The following is a 12,496-nucleotide window of genomic DNA, read 5'->3' on the forward strand; positions in this document are numbered from 1 at the left end:
TGCGTTCTGATTCTTGATCTGACGTTCTTCATTAAGCTCAAATATTGCTCAGAGCTACATTTATTTCCGTTAACAAAATGCGTCTTCCTTTTTCAATTAAACTGAAAGACATGCAGACATCACCTCTCTATCGTGAATCAAACTTCCGCGCAACTAACGAGTTTTAAACTTGTTAATAAATTGGCATGTTCGAGCAGGAATTCCACAGACTATGGACAGACTGGAAACAAGAGAGCTACGTTATTAGTTATTGCTGTCGTACATTTTAGCCCGTTCCTACAATTTGTGCATGTCTGCGTATTTACAGTTCCAGGGCCATAAAGAAGCCCGTAAACCTCGCCTTTGAGACAGCCGGTTGCTCGGTAACCTAATATAGGCAACTAACTAAATGACATCGCTTTCAGAAGTTAATTTCGGATTTTGTAAGATTTATATTTCTAGTAGCGGGTCACTTGCTTTCCAGCCAGGGGTACCAAAAACCAGTACTCAGCAAACTCTCCTCAAGAGGAGGAAATCGAAAAGTCGACTGCCGTAAAAATTTGGGGACAATTCATTACTGCTGCCCGTTGGTCGAATTCGGTAACACTCTAAAGAAACTCAAGTCCAACGGCCCACACCACATTCAATGGAACTGCAGCCAAGTGCATCCTGTGTTCATCAGACAGACTGATATCTTGGCCCCGAAGGATCCAAGAAGTTAGGAACAAGTCACTTCTGTCGAGTAACGGCTTTGTTAAAACGTGTAGGTACGGAGAACACCACGAAACCATTAATTCGTCCTATTCCATACTTCTCATCTTCCTTCACTTCTATGCGAATAAGATAAGGACTGAAGATTTCTGTCTTCTGGGTTGTTGCACTGTGTATTCTGGTCGATCGCCCTGATGACGGAGGCAGTATGACCTCTGAAACGTTGGTAAACATCGACCAGACTACACATCGCAACAACCCAGAAGACAGAAATCTTCATACTCTGATGACGGAGGCAGTATGACCTCTGAAACGTTGGTAAACATCGACCAGACTACACATCGCAACAACCCAGAAGACATAAATCTCCATACTCTGATGACGGAGGCAGTATGACCTCTGAAACGTTGGTAAACATCGACCAGACTACACATCGCAACAACCCAGAAGACAGAAATCTTCATACTCTGATGACGGAGGCAGTATGACCTCTGAAACGTTGGTAAACATCGACCAGACTACACATCGCAACAACCCAGAAGACATAAATCTCCATACTCTGATGACGGAGGCAGTATGACCTCTGAAACGTTGGTAAACATCGACCAGACTACACATCGCAACAACCCAGAAGACAGAAATCTTCATACTCTGATGACGGAGGCAGTATGACCTCTGAAACGTTGGTAAACATCGACCAGACTACACATCGCAACAACCCAGAAGACATAAATCTCCATACTCTGATGACGGAGGCAGTATGACCTCTGAAACGTTGGTAAACATCGACCAGACTACTGCGTGTATGTCGATCACTCGACAAATGGACACCCCTGCGTGGGAAGGTTGTTACCGCCTCTTTTAGGTATGCCGACGTTCCTTGTAAAAGCAATGCGGGCCTTCTGGGCTCAGGTACAGATACAAGTGGAAATTTAGAACAGTGGTTGGATTCAGAGAAACTCTGCAACCACACTCGGAGCCAAAATCACTCACTTATTGGAATTTTATAGAGCAATGAAATCTATATTGGATGCTGTGGATTTTGGAAAAGTTGCCCAGAGTTTTCATTTCCATCGCTGACATAATTTGCAGCAACAAAGTGACAATATAATTATCCTGTTGGTCTACGTAATTAGTGTGCTTAATGATGTAATCTGCAAAAATTACTTAGTCTACATGGAATTTCCTATTCTGTACCAACTTCTCTGAAATGACTTTGCAACAAATGAATTGGAAATGACATCGAAGGAAGCGGTTGCTATAGATTTTAAGAAAATGCATTAGCGTTTGCCTGGGGAGCGTTAGAATAAAACCACGAAATACTTCAATCGATCTTCAGGCCACATGAAACACTGTTAACCACTAGGGTAAGACATCCAATTTCTGTGACGTGATATTGGTAACAATCCTTATGTGCGGAACTGTACTGCATATGAACATGAAAAGTAATTAGGAAATGGGCGGATAATTTTTACATCGCTATTAATTGCTTCTCATAATTCATCCCGGATCTCACTTAACAATCACATCTATTAATTAAAGAAATATAATATCTCTCAGGCAAGAACAGATAGACCTAGGCCTATACAGAAACACTTCATATTAATTACGTTACATATAATAAAGGAAACATTTTATAATATTTGACGTAAAGAAAATTTGTTTTGTGATATGTTTTCATACAAATGGGGGCAGACTCTCGTAATATATTTGAAGACAACTGGAAGTCGTAAAACCGTATATGCATATGCATGAATGTGGATATATAAAATAAATATTAATTAGATTTGTATCGCTTTTGAATGTAAAATTAGCCCGGTGTGATTAGTTTTTAGTGTTGCATAAGTTACAGGAAGTTTTCTTTCTCTTTCTAGTTGGTGCCACAGTCTATTTAGTTTTATGCAGAACAGACAGAGTTGCTCTGGACCCTACCTACGTCACCGTTCGCACTAACCAATTGCTGGACATCACTTAGCCACAAACGCAAACCGAGACATTGATTACACTCCAATCACTTTCCCTATTCACTTGTCACAGTGTATCACTAGAACGATTTCCAGATCAAGAAATACCCAAGCTAATTTGCATTTTATCTCGACAAAACTACAATTTGGACCAAAGAACATAGTCTATATACCCCAATTTACGAAGTACTTAGGCTTGCGTTTCCGATCAATAAAGCGTATCTTTTAAACGGCGACATCGAAGAATTTTAATTTCATGCGGGATATAATAAAGTCCGTGATTTATCGAGTTAACAATCTGGAGTCTTGCAGTGATCGCTCTGATAACAAACTTCCTAAATTAATCGATCTTTATTGAATGTTTCAGCGCTGTGTCGGTAATAGTGATGGGAGTACGAAACAATAAAATTTCAAACACCAATTACATCCGGTTCTAATCATTACCAGTGAGCCCTTCCTTTTCAAATGCAATTTAAGCCTAACTCATGACTTGAAAATATGGGCTCGTGCTTAATTAATTAACAACAATAAATCCCAATTAGTTCAAATATTTACACTTATGATTGAAATTGTAAATACGTCATAGAATATTACTGCTATTTTTTTGGTATGTAATTATTATATTTTTTGGAATAACTTTAACTTATACAGATCTGAGGACGTTTAAGTAAATGTATACAGCATCAAAAATTCGTATCTTTACCATGTTTACAAATGTCAGCTCGTAAAGATGATTTAATACATAGGCCAAATTTGTAGGTATGTTATAATCTAAACCCACATAAAATTTCACATGTCTAGGTCCAATGACTTATTAGTTATCGCAGTCAAATGGAAAGCCAAAGACAAGTTTCTCAGGCCAAATAAACATTAATAAAACTGAAAAATCCATTCTTTTGTGTGATCCGATAACGCAGTGATATGACAGAAACAGCAAAGAATAATTCACTAGGACTCAGCTAGAAAATGTTTGATTTAAGAGTAATTGTACTTAGGCGTTTATTAAGCGTTTGGAGTGAGGATAAGTGCAGTCAAACTTATCTGCTTTGCCTGAGTTTATTTGGAGTCTTGAGAAGGCAAGTTTGCTTCCCAACCTTAGATTACTTACAGCTCTGAAGAATGCGAAGCCCTAATTGGAGAATGTTGCAGTAGATGGCAACTTGGCTGTACATCTGTCCTCAGCTGTACTTCCCTGAGAATGTTCTAGATAAAGCGAATGAATGGCATAGGTAAAAAGTCGACAACAGCAGAATTAAGGTAGAAGTTGCTAGTAGTAGCCACCACAAACAGATGACAATCGTTGAAGCTGCCCGTCACCCCTGTGTCCCATTAAGAAACGACGAACGTTCAAACTTTGTTCGATTTATTGCCCCAATTAGCAAAGTCTTGCGACCCAAAGGTTTTGTGTTACTGGTTAGTCTGCTTTCTTTGTTTTATTTTTTCTTTATATTTTATAACGTGGACTTATACATTTTGGTATATAAGACTCCAGGTATACACGTATATTCATTCAAAGCTTCACTGTATGAATGATTTCAAGCATAAGTGAAACAAGATTTATTTACAGAACTTTTATTTTACACTAAGAAATACCTGGAGTGATTATCTATACTCCAATTTTACAAATAATTATCCAACAGTTTTAAAATGTCCTCTATATATTACGAATAGGATACTACATGTTTCAATCTAAATAGTGTATTGGTATTGGCAGATACTAGAAAATCAAACCACAAAATCACTGCCATTACTGCATACATAAAATTCGAATTATTTCCCTAAAACGATTAAAACAAATTATTGATAAATTTATCTAAACGTCGTCATTTCACAATTGTGTGTGAAGTATCAGGTTAGATCAGAAACCTCAAAGCTGTATATTTCACATACGTCGACAAAAATCTGTTTAGAATTAAAGAGTAATTCCTATAACAACTTTGCACATTTTACACTTTAGATTTCATAGATCTGGTCAAAACGTAAAATCGAAAAGACAACGCTGTCGTGAGGTTTAGACGTGACAATTTTGCCAAAATCTGCTGAGACCCACTCGACCAAATCCTGTTTTAAATTCTTCTGGAAAGAGACTTCGCGCTCTCCAGTATCCTGAAGGATTACTCTGGCCCCTGGTAATCACCATTCCCGATGTGAGTAGAAGACAGGAGAATTGGAAAGTAGATTTCACAGTGAACCGACAAATGTAGCAAAATTTTTGCGAACTCTGATCTGGATTACCAAAGAAACACAACCGTCTATGAAGGAGGGTACACACTTCTCGTCTTTGGGCTCAAGATGGCGCTCGTGATGGAGAGAATCGGGGTGACTGTTGCCGGTGTGTACAGATAGCTATCCTACCGACTTTGTAGCGAAAGACTCGAGCCCATGGCACTGCTGCTTGGGTTCGGGTTTGTGAAACCGTCCACATTTACGGACGAACACGAGTTCAAGCACGTATAGCGTGGTCGCACTTTACGGCTACGCTGCGTCACAGCCCAGGAGATTTCACTTCGAATTCTCACTGCCGCGAAAATCTCAAACCTCAAATCTGAAATAATAATTACCCCACGGGACGGTCGGCCTATGGCCCAGATACAAAAACAGGTACAATATTTATAATTCCAAGGTCTGCTTCATCTTGTTGCTATAAGTCCCTGTTTAACAGAGCAGCTTAAGATTCGATTTTTAGAAGTTCTATCCACTCACTGTTGTTCTTTAAATAGTCTTTACTGTGACAAGAATAAACCCTGTAACAAAATACGAGCTTCGGGTTCAAATGAGCGACTGCGCTACACCGCGAAGGTTCGGAAACTTATCGCGATAAAAATGCTATGATAGCGCCTTAAAACAAACCACAGACAATTTCGTCCACATCCTTTACAATTCTCATTTTAAAGCATCCTCCCTTTCAACGTTACAGGCCTACAACCTATACGGCACTGAGTAACTCCAGAGCAACTACGTTCTACGGCACTCGGTGTAACACCGTTTACAGCGACAAGCCAACTTCCCTTTTTTCTTTCTGTATCTCAATTTTTAATTCCATGTATCATCTAGATTTTCTCTTAAAGTGATTCAGAGTCATTAAATAACTTAGAAATTTTTGTGGAATAATACATAAGACATTCTAGCACGAACGATTTCTAATGCAAGTCCTATCGATGCCTGACTTAGTTTTACTTTATTTTGTATCTCCAACTCTGAGTTATGTATAAGATTGGTGAGTTGTTTAGATAGTTAGTCTCCTATACTCGAGAAGTCTCAATCCTGCTTGATCGCAGCTACAGGTCCGATACAATTCTCTAGTCCTTCCCAGCTGAAATATTCACACTTCAAAATGGGTTAAAACAAAGTGAGCTTATCGCCCTGATGATGGAGGCAGCAAGCATCTCTGAAACGTCGGAAAAATTCTACCAGACTACATGGCCCAGCAACACAGAATACAGTCATCTTTGGGTTGAAACTGGATTCTATTGAAAATGTCCAAGATTATGAAATTCAGATTTGTACCGATAGAGCATTCTAATGTCTATAATGTGTTGGGTGGTTCTTAGATGATTATCAAACTTCCACGCCTTAAATCACTAGACACAGGCGTGGAAAAGTCTGGGGTCAGTAGCTGTGGCGTAATCAAGCCTAAATTTCAAATTAATTTACTGTCTTAGTGCAGCCGTCGGAAAGCTTGTATGTCAGGATTAAATCTGCCTTGACGATGAAATCCTTGATAAAAATACCTTCTGGGAATGTGAACAACCAATTCAAAAGCAAAATGATGAAGTACCCAAAATAATACCCACAGTGGTGATAGCGGTATCTCTTGGACACATCAACAACAAAATAAGAGTGTCGATGAACTTTAGTACCGAAATGACCACAGTATCGATTTTACAATTCCTTTTTATAACCGTCATAATATCGAACACTACTGTTGGTCTGAAAAACGAAACTCTTAACCGAGTATTAACTCCCAGTCTCAAGTTAAACATCTTCATTCTATTTGCCTTGAAGAAATTATTTTGCAGACGACACGATATTATTTGCAGTTTTATAAATATTGTAGTTGTAATGACTAGCCAACAACCTTTGGCCCATAAGCATCCTATTCAACTACCACCGTGGTAGCAGAAGCCGGAGATTCAACAAGTTAATGTCAGAGCCTGACGTTAGACACGATCCCAAACCAGTTTCATTCACCTACCAGCATTTGTTTTTCGTAATAGCTAATTGGCATTTCTACAACGCAAAGCTAAGCTAAATTCTGTGACCTATGCGCGACACTTCAGCAGAGTAGAAATAAAAACAGCACGAAATAATTGTTACTGCATGCCTTGGAGTCGGAATTAATGGGCCTACAGCCGTCCCATATTGGCGAGTCGTGTCGAATCAAAACTAGAGCCAGAGCAGGGTTCTTCGCGTCATGAGACACAAACGTTCCAGCTTACCTGCAGTGAATGGGACAATGTTATTAATATAAACAGTACACAATCAAGTCAGTCAAATATTGTTTACAGAAACAAAAGGCCTTTATCTGATAGAAGTAACTCGTAACACCGTGGGCGAACATTACACACTAGCGCGTTTAATAATTTACATTTTACTTTTCGAATAAGGACACACTGCTGCACCAACTCTTTAGACTATAGCTTTTTAGTATTTGTGTCTCTATGCAAGGTCATAAATCGAGACATTAAATCGAGAAGTCCGTGGCGTGATCAATAAGTTAAGCCTGTAGTACAAGTGATTTTTTTTAGACACGGAGAAAGTTTCAGAAACAAAGGTTATCATAACCTTCGTCAGAAGTTGTTTGTTTCGGCAGAGAGATTACAGGAACACAGCTATAGCCCCGAAAATGTACACTGGGATCGAGTCCTGGTAAAGACTTCTTTTTTAGCTCGGTAACTACGCAAGATAAAAGAACAGTGCTGAGAATAAAATGGTGTGTATCAGAGGAGTGCTTACAGAAACAAGCAGCATAACCCTGAAGAATTCCCCTGGGTCCTGGACGATGCAGGCAACACGACAACAACCGTCGGGACGGCGAAAGAAGATTTGGAATAAAGCGAAGACGAGCATCGGGGCGTCATTAGAACGACACTAGCATACCGACGCTGATCGACGTGGTGTCCACAGTAAGAGTCGATTAAAGCTAAGGCAAACGTAGGTATCACATAGGACACGACGCCAGGAAACCGACGCCGAAAGTCGCGACACCAACATAGCATTCAGAATAAATCGAAAGCCAGCACTGTGACGTAATGGAGCCCTTAGAAACAGAAGTTGTGTCATTAGATTCCGTCTTTATGGAGAATGCTATCAGGTTTCATCCGGTTCCAAATGTAATTATTATCATTCAGTCACCTGATATATTTTGAATTTCTTTTACTTGTATATTTTTGTGTTTGCTATACTATTAAACCAATTTAAACATGTTATATTGCTTTGGTCCTACATGTTATCCTTTAACTAAACCACATACCATTTCAGCTGTAATAACAGAAGTGTTGTATGTCTTTTCAGTTTTCTTTTCCTTCCATCCTTTCGTTGTTCTTTTATGAGTTTATTTCACGTTCATTTGATATATAGTCCAGTGTACTGTGCGGCTATCATCTCATGACCGGGGTGCGACATCCCCTAATACCTTTCTAGACACACTGTGTATTTCCCCTCCCCTCCATGCATCCTTCTTGGCCGTTTGAGAACAGCCAGTCAGTTGGCCCACACAGGTCATGCAAGTCCTGTCACGTCTCCTGACTTCTCTAAGGTCAGCAGTGCTACTTCTACAAACACATGTTCATCGTCACGTCATATACACTTCACTATAAATCCACATCGTACAAGTTATGCAAATTGGAAGCGCATGGCGGCCGTGGAGGGGGCGTGGGGTTTAAAGTCACAAAAGAAAGCGGCAACTCTTTCAGTTTCCCTGTAGTCGCTTTGTGAGGAAATGTTAAGTCGATGTGAAAAATAAGTGTAATGCTAGTTGTGAATAATACTGTCAACTGAAACGTTTATAATGGTTGTCGAGCGTAACCGGGTACGCGATCCGGGGCATTTTCTGTTATCTGCTACTCGCTGGCATCGCTGGTTTTGTGCGTCTGAACGGAGTCGTTGCAGTGCTATGGTAGAATTATTTTTAAGTGCTCTAACCAAAGATAGCATGAACTAAGGTAAAACGATCTTATTGATGCATAACACCACTACGAGTAAATACGAATACAGGCGGATGGCAGACAACATGATTGGTCCCAAGATCGTTTATTTGCTTTATTTTGATTTGAAAATATCACACTTTTATTTTAGTAACTTTTGATAATTACTTTTAGCTCAGCATTACTGTAAGAATCAAATGAAAAGTATGCAAATGACGGCTGTAAAACAATCTACAAATTATACATACCGTAAGTGGGTGGTAGCTAAATGATGAGGAAGAGAATGGTTGCCGACCGTCATCCGATCACTGTGAAACTGACTCGCAAGACCCATTCTATTATTCTGTTTCACGTCTATTCGCAACTGGCAACAGAGTGTACATACTGAAAGGGGCTGGTGGGGGAAACACTGGTACAACGTTGCGTTCCAAGCAGGACCCAATTAGGTCCAACTGGTGGCTAATGAGCAGGGAACCAGTCCAGTACTGAGACTACTGTGGGTTGCGTCCACTGTCAAGCTAATTAATTGTATATGCTGACCACCGCGCGTAGAACGGAAACAGTGCATGGGGACAAGCTCTAGGCCCACCCAAATGATTGCATTCACGTCAAATTGTATTCATATTTACATTATAATTATTATATTTATTATTATTATTATTATTAAAGGAAAACAATTAGTGGGATAGAAGAATGAAACGAATAATGAACCAATAAAAAGGCGTAAGATTAAATATTTACGAAATGCAACAAACGAAGATTGGAAAATAAAGTCAAATATTTCTGCGTCTTGGCCTGAGTAAATAACTTAAAGGTAATATGTTAAAACTAACAAAAGGCATACCTATCTGTATTGTTGATTTATTTTACAGCAGATTTGTAATTACTGTCAGAGCTACTGAAGTTCTGGTCTTTGTCCAGGAAATAATATGGTATAATATGCCTTAAATAAGTCAGTGGGTTGGTCACTCACTACTCACAAATGCACTCTTCAAAAAACCAAGGAACCTCCTAAGTGCGGAGGTCATGGCCCGAAAACGGGCCGAAGAACCATAGATAATGATGATTCCTTAAATAGCACTTTTCGGAAATTGGATCTTTTTCCATCATCGTGATTGAGATTAATCGTTACCTCAATCTAGTAACTAAGATTAACTCTTTCTAAGGAGCCCACTTTGCAGACACACTTTCACCTGAGGACAAAACAGACTCAGTTTAGAAAACTCTTTTTTCTGAAGACGAGAAGACAGCCAAAGTACAGAAATCTAACAATACAGACCAATATACGATCGTCAAAACCCTTTAGAACGAAATTGATCTATGTAAGATTTGATATTTTCACAGCGGTGAATAAGAAGCTTTCTGTCTTCTGGGTTGTTGAGCTGTGTAGTCTGGTCGATGTTTACCAACGTTTCAGAGGTCATACTGCCTCCGTCATCAGGGCGATTCATCGCCCTGATGACGTTAAACATCGACCAGCCTACACAGCGCAACAACCCAGAAGACAGAAAGCTTCAAATAGATCTATATTATCATTTATTGAATAACAAGTTAGATTCACTACGCAGGTAGCTTCCTTTTGCAAATTCTGTCACTCATACACAAACTATTGTCTTCAGAAACACATCGCTATATTGCGTCGCTTTTGGTGCTCTAAAATCAAATCTGAATTTTACAACGCCACATCACTGACAAGCAGGCCTACTTGATGACAATCTCACATACGATAATGCCAATAAATCATATTCCTTTGTAACAAATAATCATTTATATCGACATTCCTATTGTACTAGTAACGAACAGACACAAATTGTGATTAATTAGAACACAGGTGAAAGTGTGTTAAGACGCGCACCTCATTGCGTCTAATAGCAGTCAATTAACCAGACCAGCTACTAATTACCACCATCTCTTACAAGCTCCTTATCTCACTCCTAATTAACTCTGCGCCAGCCGTCGCTTTTAGACCTGACTTTTTAAGTTTCTTTGCACATGAAAATTGTTATTAAATGGCAACACATTTTGTGTCATGGATGCAGTTTCCTTGTCACTGTACCAAGCCAATAAAATAGCTGTCGTTAATAATTCATTTCATTGAGCTTCACTGTGGAGGGGAAATGACAGTAAACGCTGTTTAATTTTCACAGCAGTTGGTTCTAAAATATAAATTAATCAACTTGTTTCTGTGAGGTGAAGGTTGACGGGAGTGGTGGCAGAGCTTTTGACACGCCAATATCGAAATTTTGTATCAGTTCCTCTAGCAGACTGTAGCTAGTACACAATAACTTAACATAAGATCGATATGTATCGATAGAAATACGTACACAAGGGTAAGAGACGAAAGTACGTATCGAATAAGATTGAGGATGGTGTGAGGTTAGGTTAGGTTAGGTTAAGTTACGTCAAATTTTAGACCCGAGTCCCTTGATTCATCCCACTGCAGGCTCCTTATCGCACTTCTAGTCAATCTGAGCCCCCTAGTACGCCCCGCGCCACCCTTAAAAACGATCTATTGTGTGAGCTGTGGTTATCTAAATTGCTCCTTCGATGTAGCAAAGCGTCAGGGGGAAAGAGAGAGTTGGATGAAGCTTTTCACTTTGGCCGCAAGGTTCGCTAACTCTCCTATATCCCTCTCTCTTGGTAATGCATACTTCAATAAATCTGCAACACATTTTAGGGATTGATGGAGCCCGCCCTCACTGGCGAGTAGAATGATTCTGCTAATGAATTCTTAGGGCGTACAACTTGGTGGGGAAAAAATTCTGCATTATTCCTGGCAACAATCTCTTGTCTACTTGGTTTGTTGGTTTACCAGATTTAAATTCGGGACTAACCCTGTCTGAATCTCGGTTTAAGGATTGCTGGTTCCTATAACGGAAACTTTTCAACTCTAACGTCGAATGATATAATTATTTTTAAATTATGAACTTCGTAGAATCTAAGAGGAAAGACTGAGGAAAATTCTAGAGTGGGTAGCTTCATAATTTTTACTGTCCATGAATATTATTAGGATTACCAATTGAAGGAGAATGAGATGATCGGAGCTCATAAAGGAATCAAAGATGAGTACAAAAAGTTGAAAATGTTTGTTTAACAGCCTGGAGAAAAGAGACCAGTGGGAAGATCTAGGCACAGACAGATGGAAATACATTGCAGCATTCATATGGCTCGGCCTTAACAATGTCAATTGGTATTGATAGGATACGATATCGGAGAAAAGTAGGCTACACAATCTCTAATTTGTGTATATGTGTCTGGGAAGCTGTTCTGCGCCAAGATTTGAAACGTCACGAACACCTTATGTATTTAGACCTATTATTGAGGTCTCACGTTTGTATTACGTTTAAAGCTTAATCCTACAAATGAAGTATACTGAATCTTTAAATAATAAAATGACAAGGATATTTTAGCCTGTATATACAAATTATACTTTAAGTTGAATTTCAAATAATACAATGTCTGAGATTGAATTTTTTTGTTTAAACGATTTTAAAAAATTCCACTTAGAAGTAGACTAACGCAATTCACGTTTAAGTAAGGATAGGCTGTTCATTTCATCTAAATAATACTTTATGAAGCGGACGAATTATAAGTATCCATATTATATAAGCTGTTTCATTCTTGTTACATGACCTCACTTAACACCTAGCTCTGTCTTCTGCATTTCGTTCTCAGACACACACTCAAGATAAGTTC

At 39.1% G+C, this 12,496-nt stretch overlaps 1 protein-coding gene across 5 annotated transcripts in view; it reads right to left on the reverse strand.

The window, feature by feature from the left end:
* LOC110831346 (uncharacterized) overlaps window positions 1-12,496 on the reverse strand; it is a 137,938-nt gene that overhangs the window by 80,785 nt on the left and 44,657 nt on the right. The gene's annotated exons all lie outside the window — the stretch shown is intronic.

This window comes from Zootermopsis nevadensis, unplaced genomic scaffold (assembly GCF_977971745.1).
Source record: "Zootermopsis nevadensis isolate Lab colony 2312 unplaced genomic scaffold, Znev_1.0 Znev_ptg000020l, whole genome shotgun sequence".
Lineage (NCBI taxonomy): Eukaryota > Metazoa > Arthropoda > Insecta > Blattodea > Termopsidae > Zootermopsis > Zootermopsis nevadensis.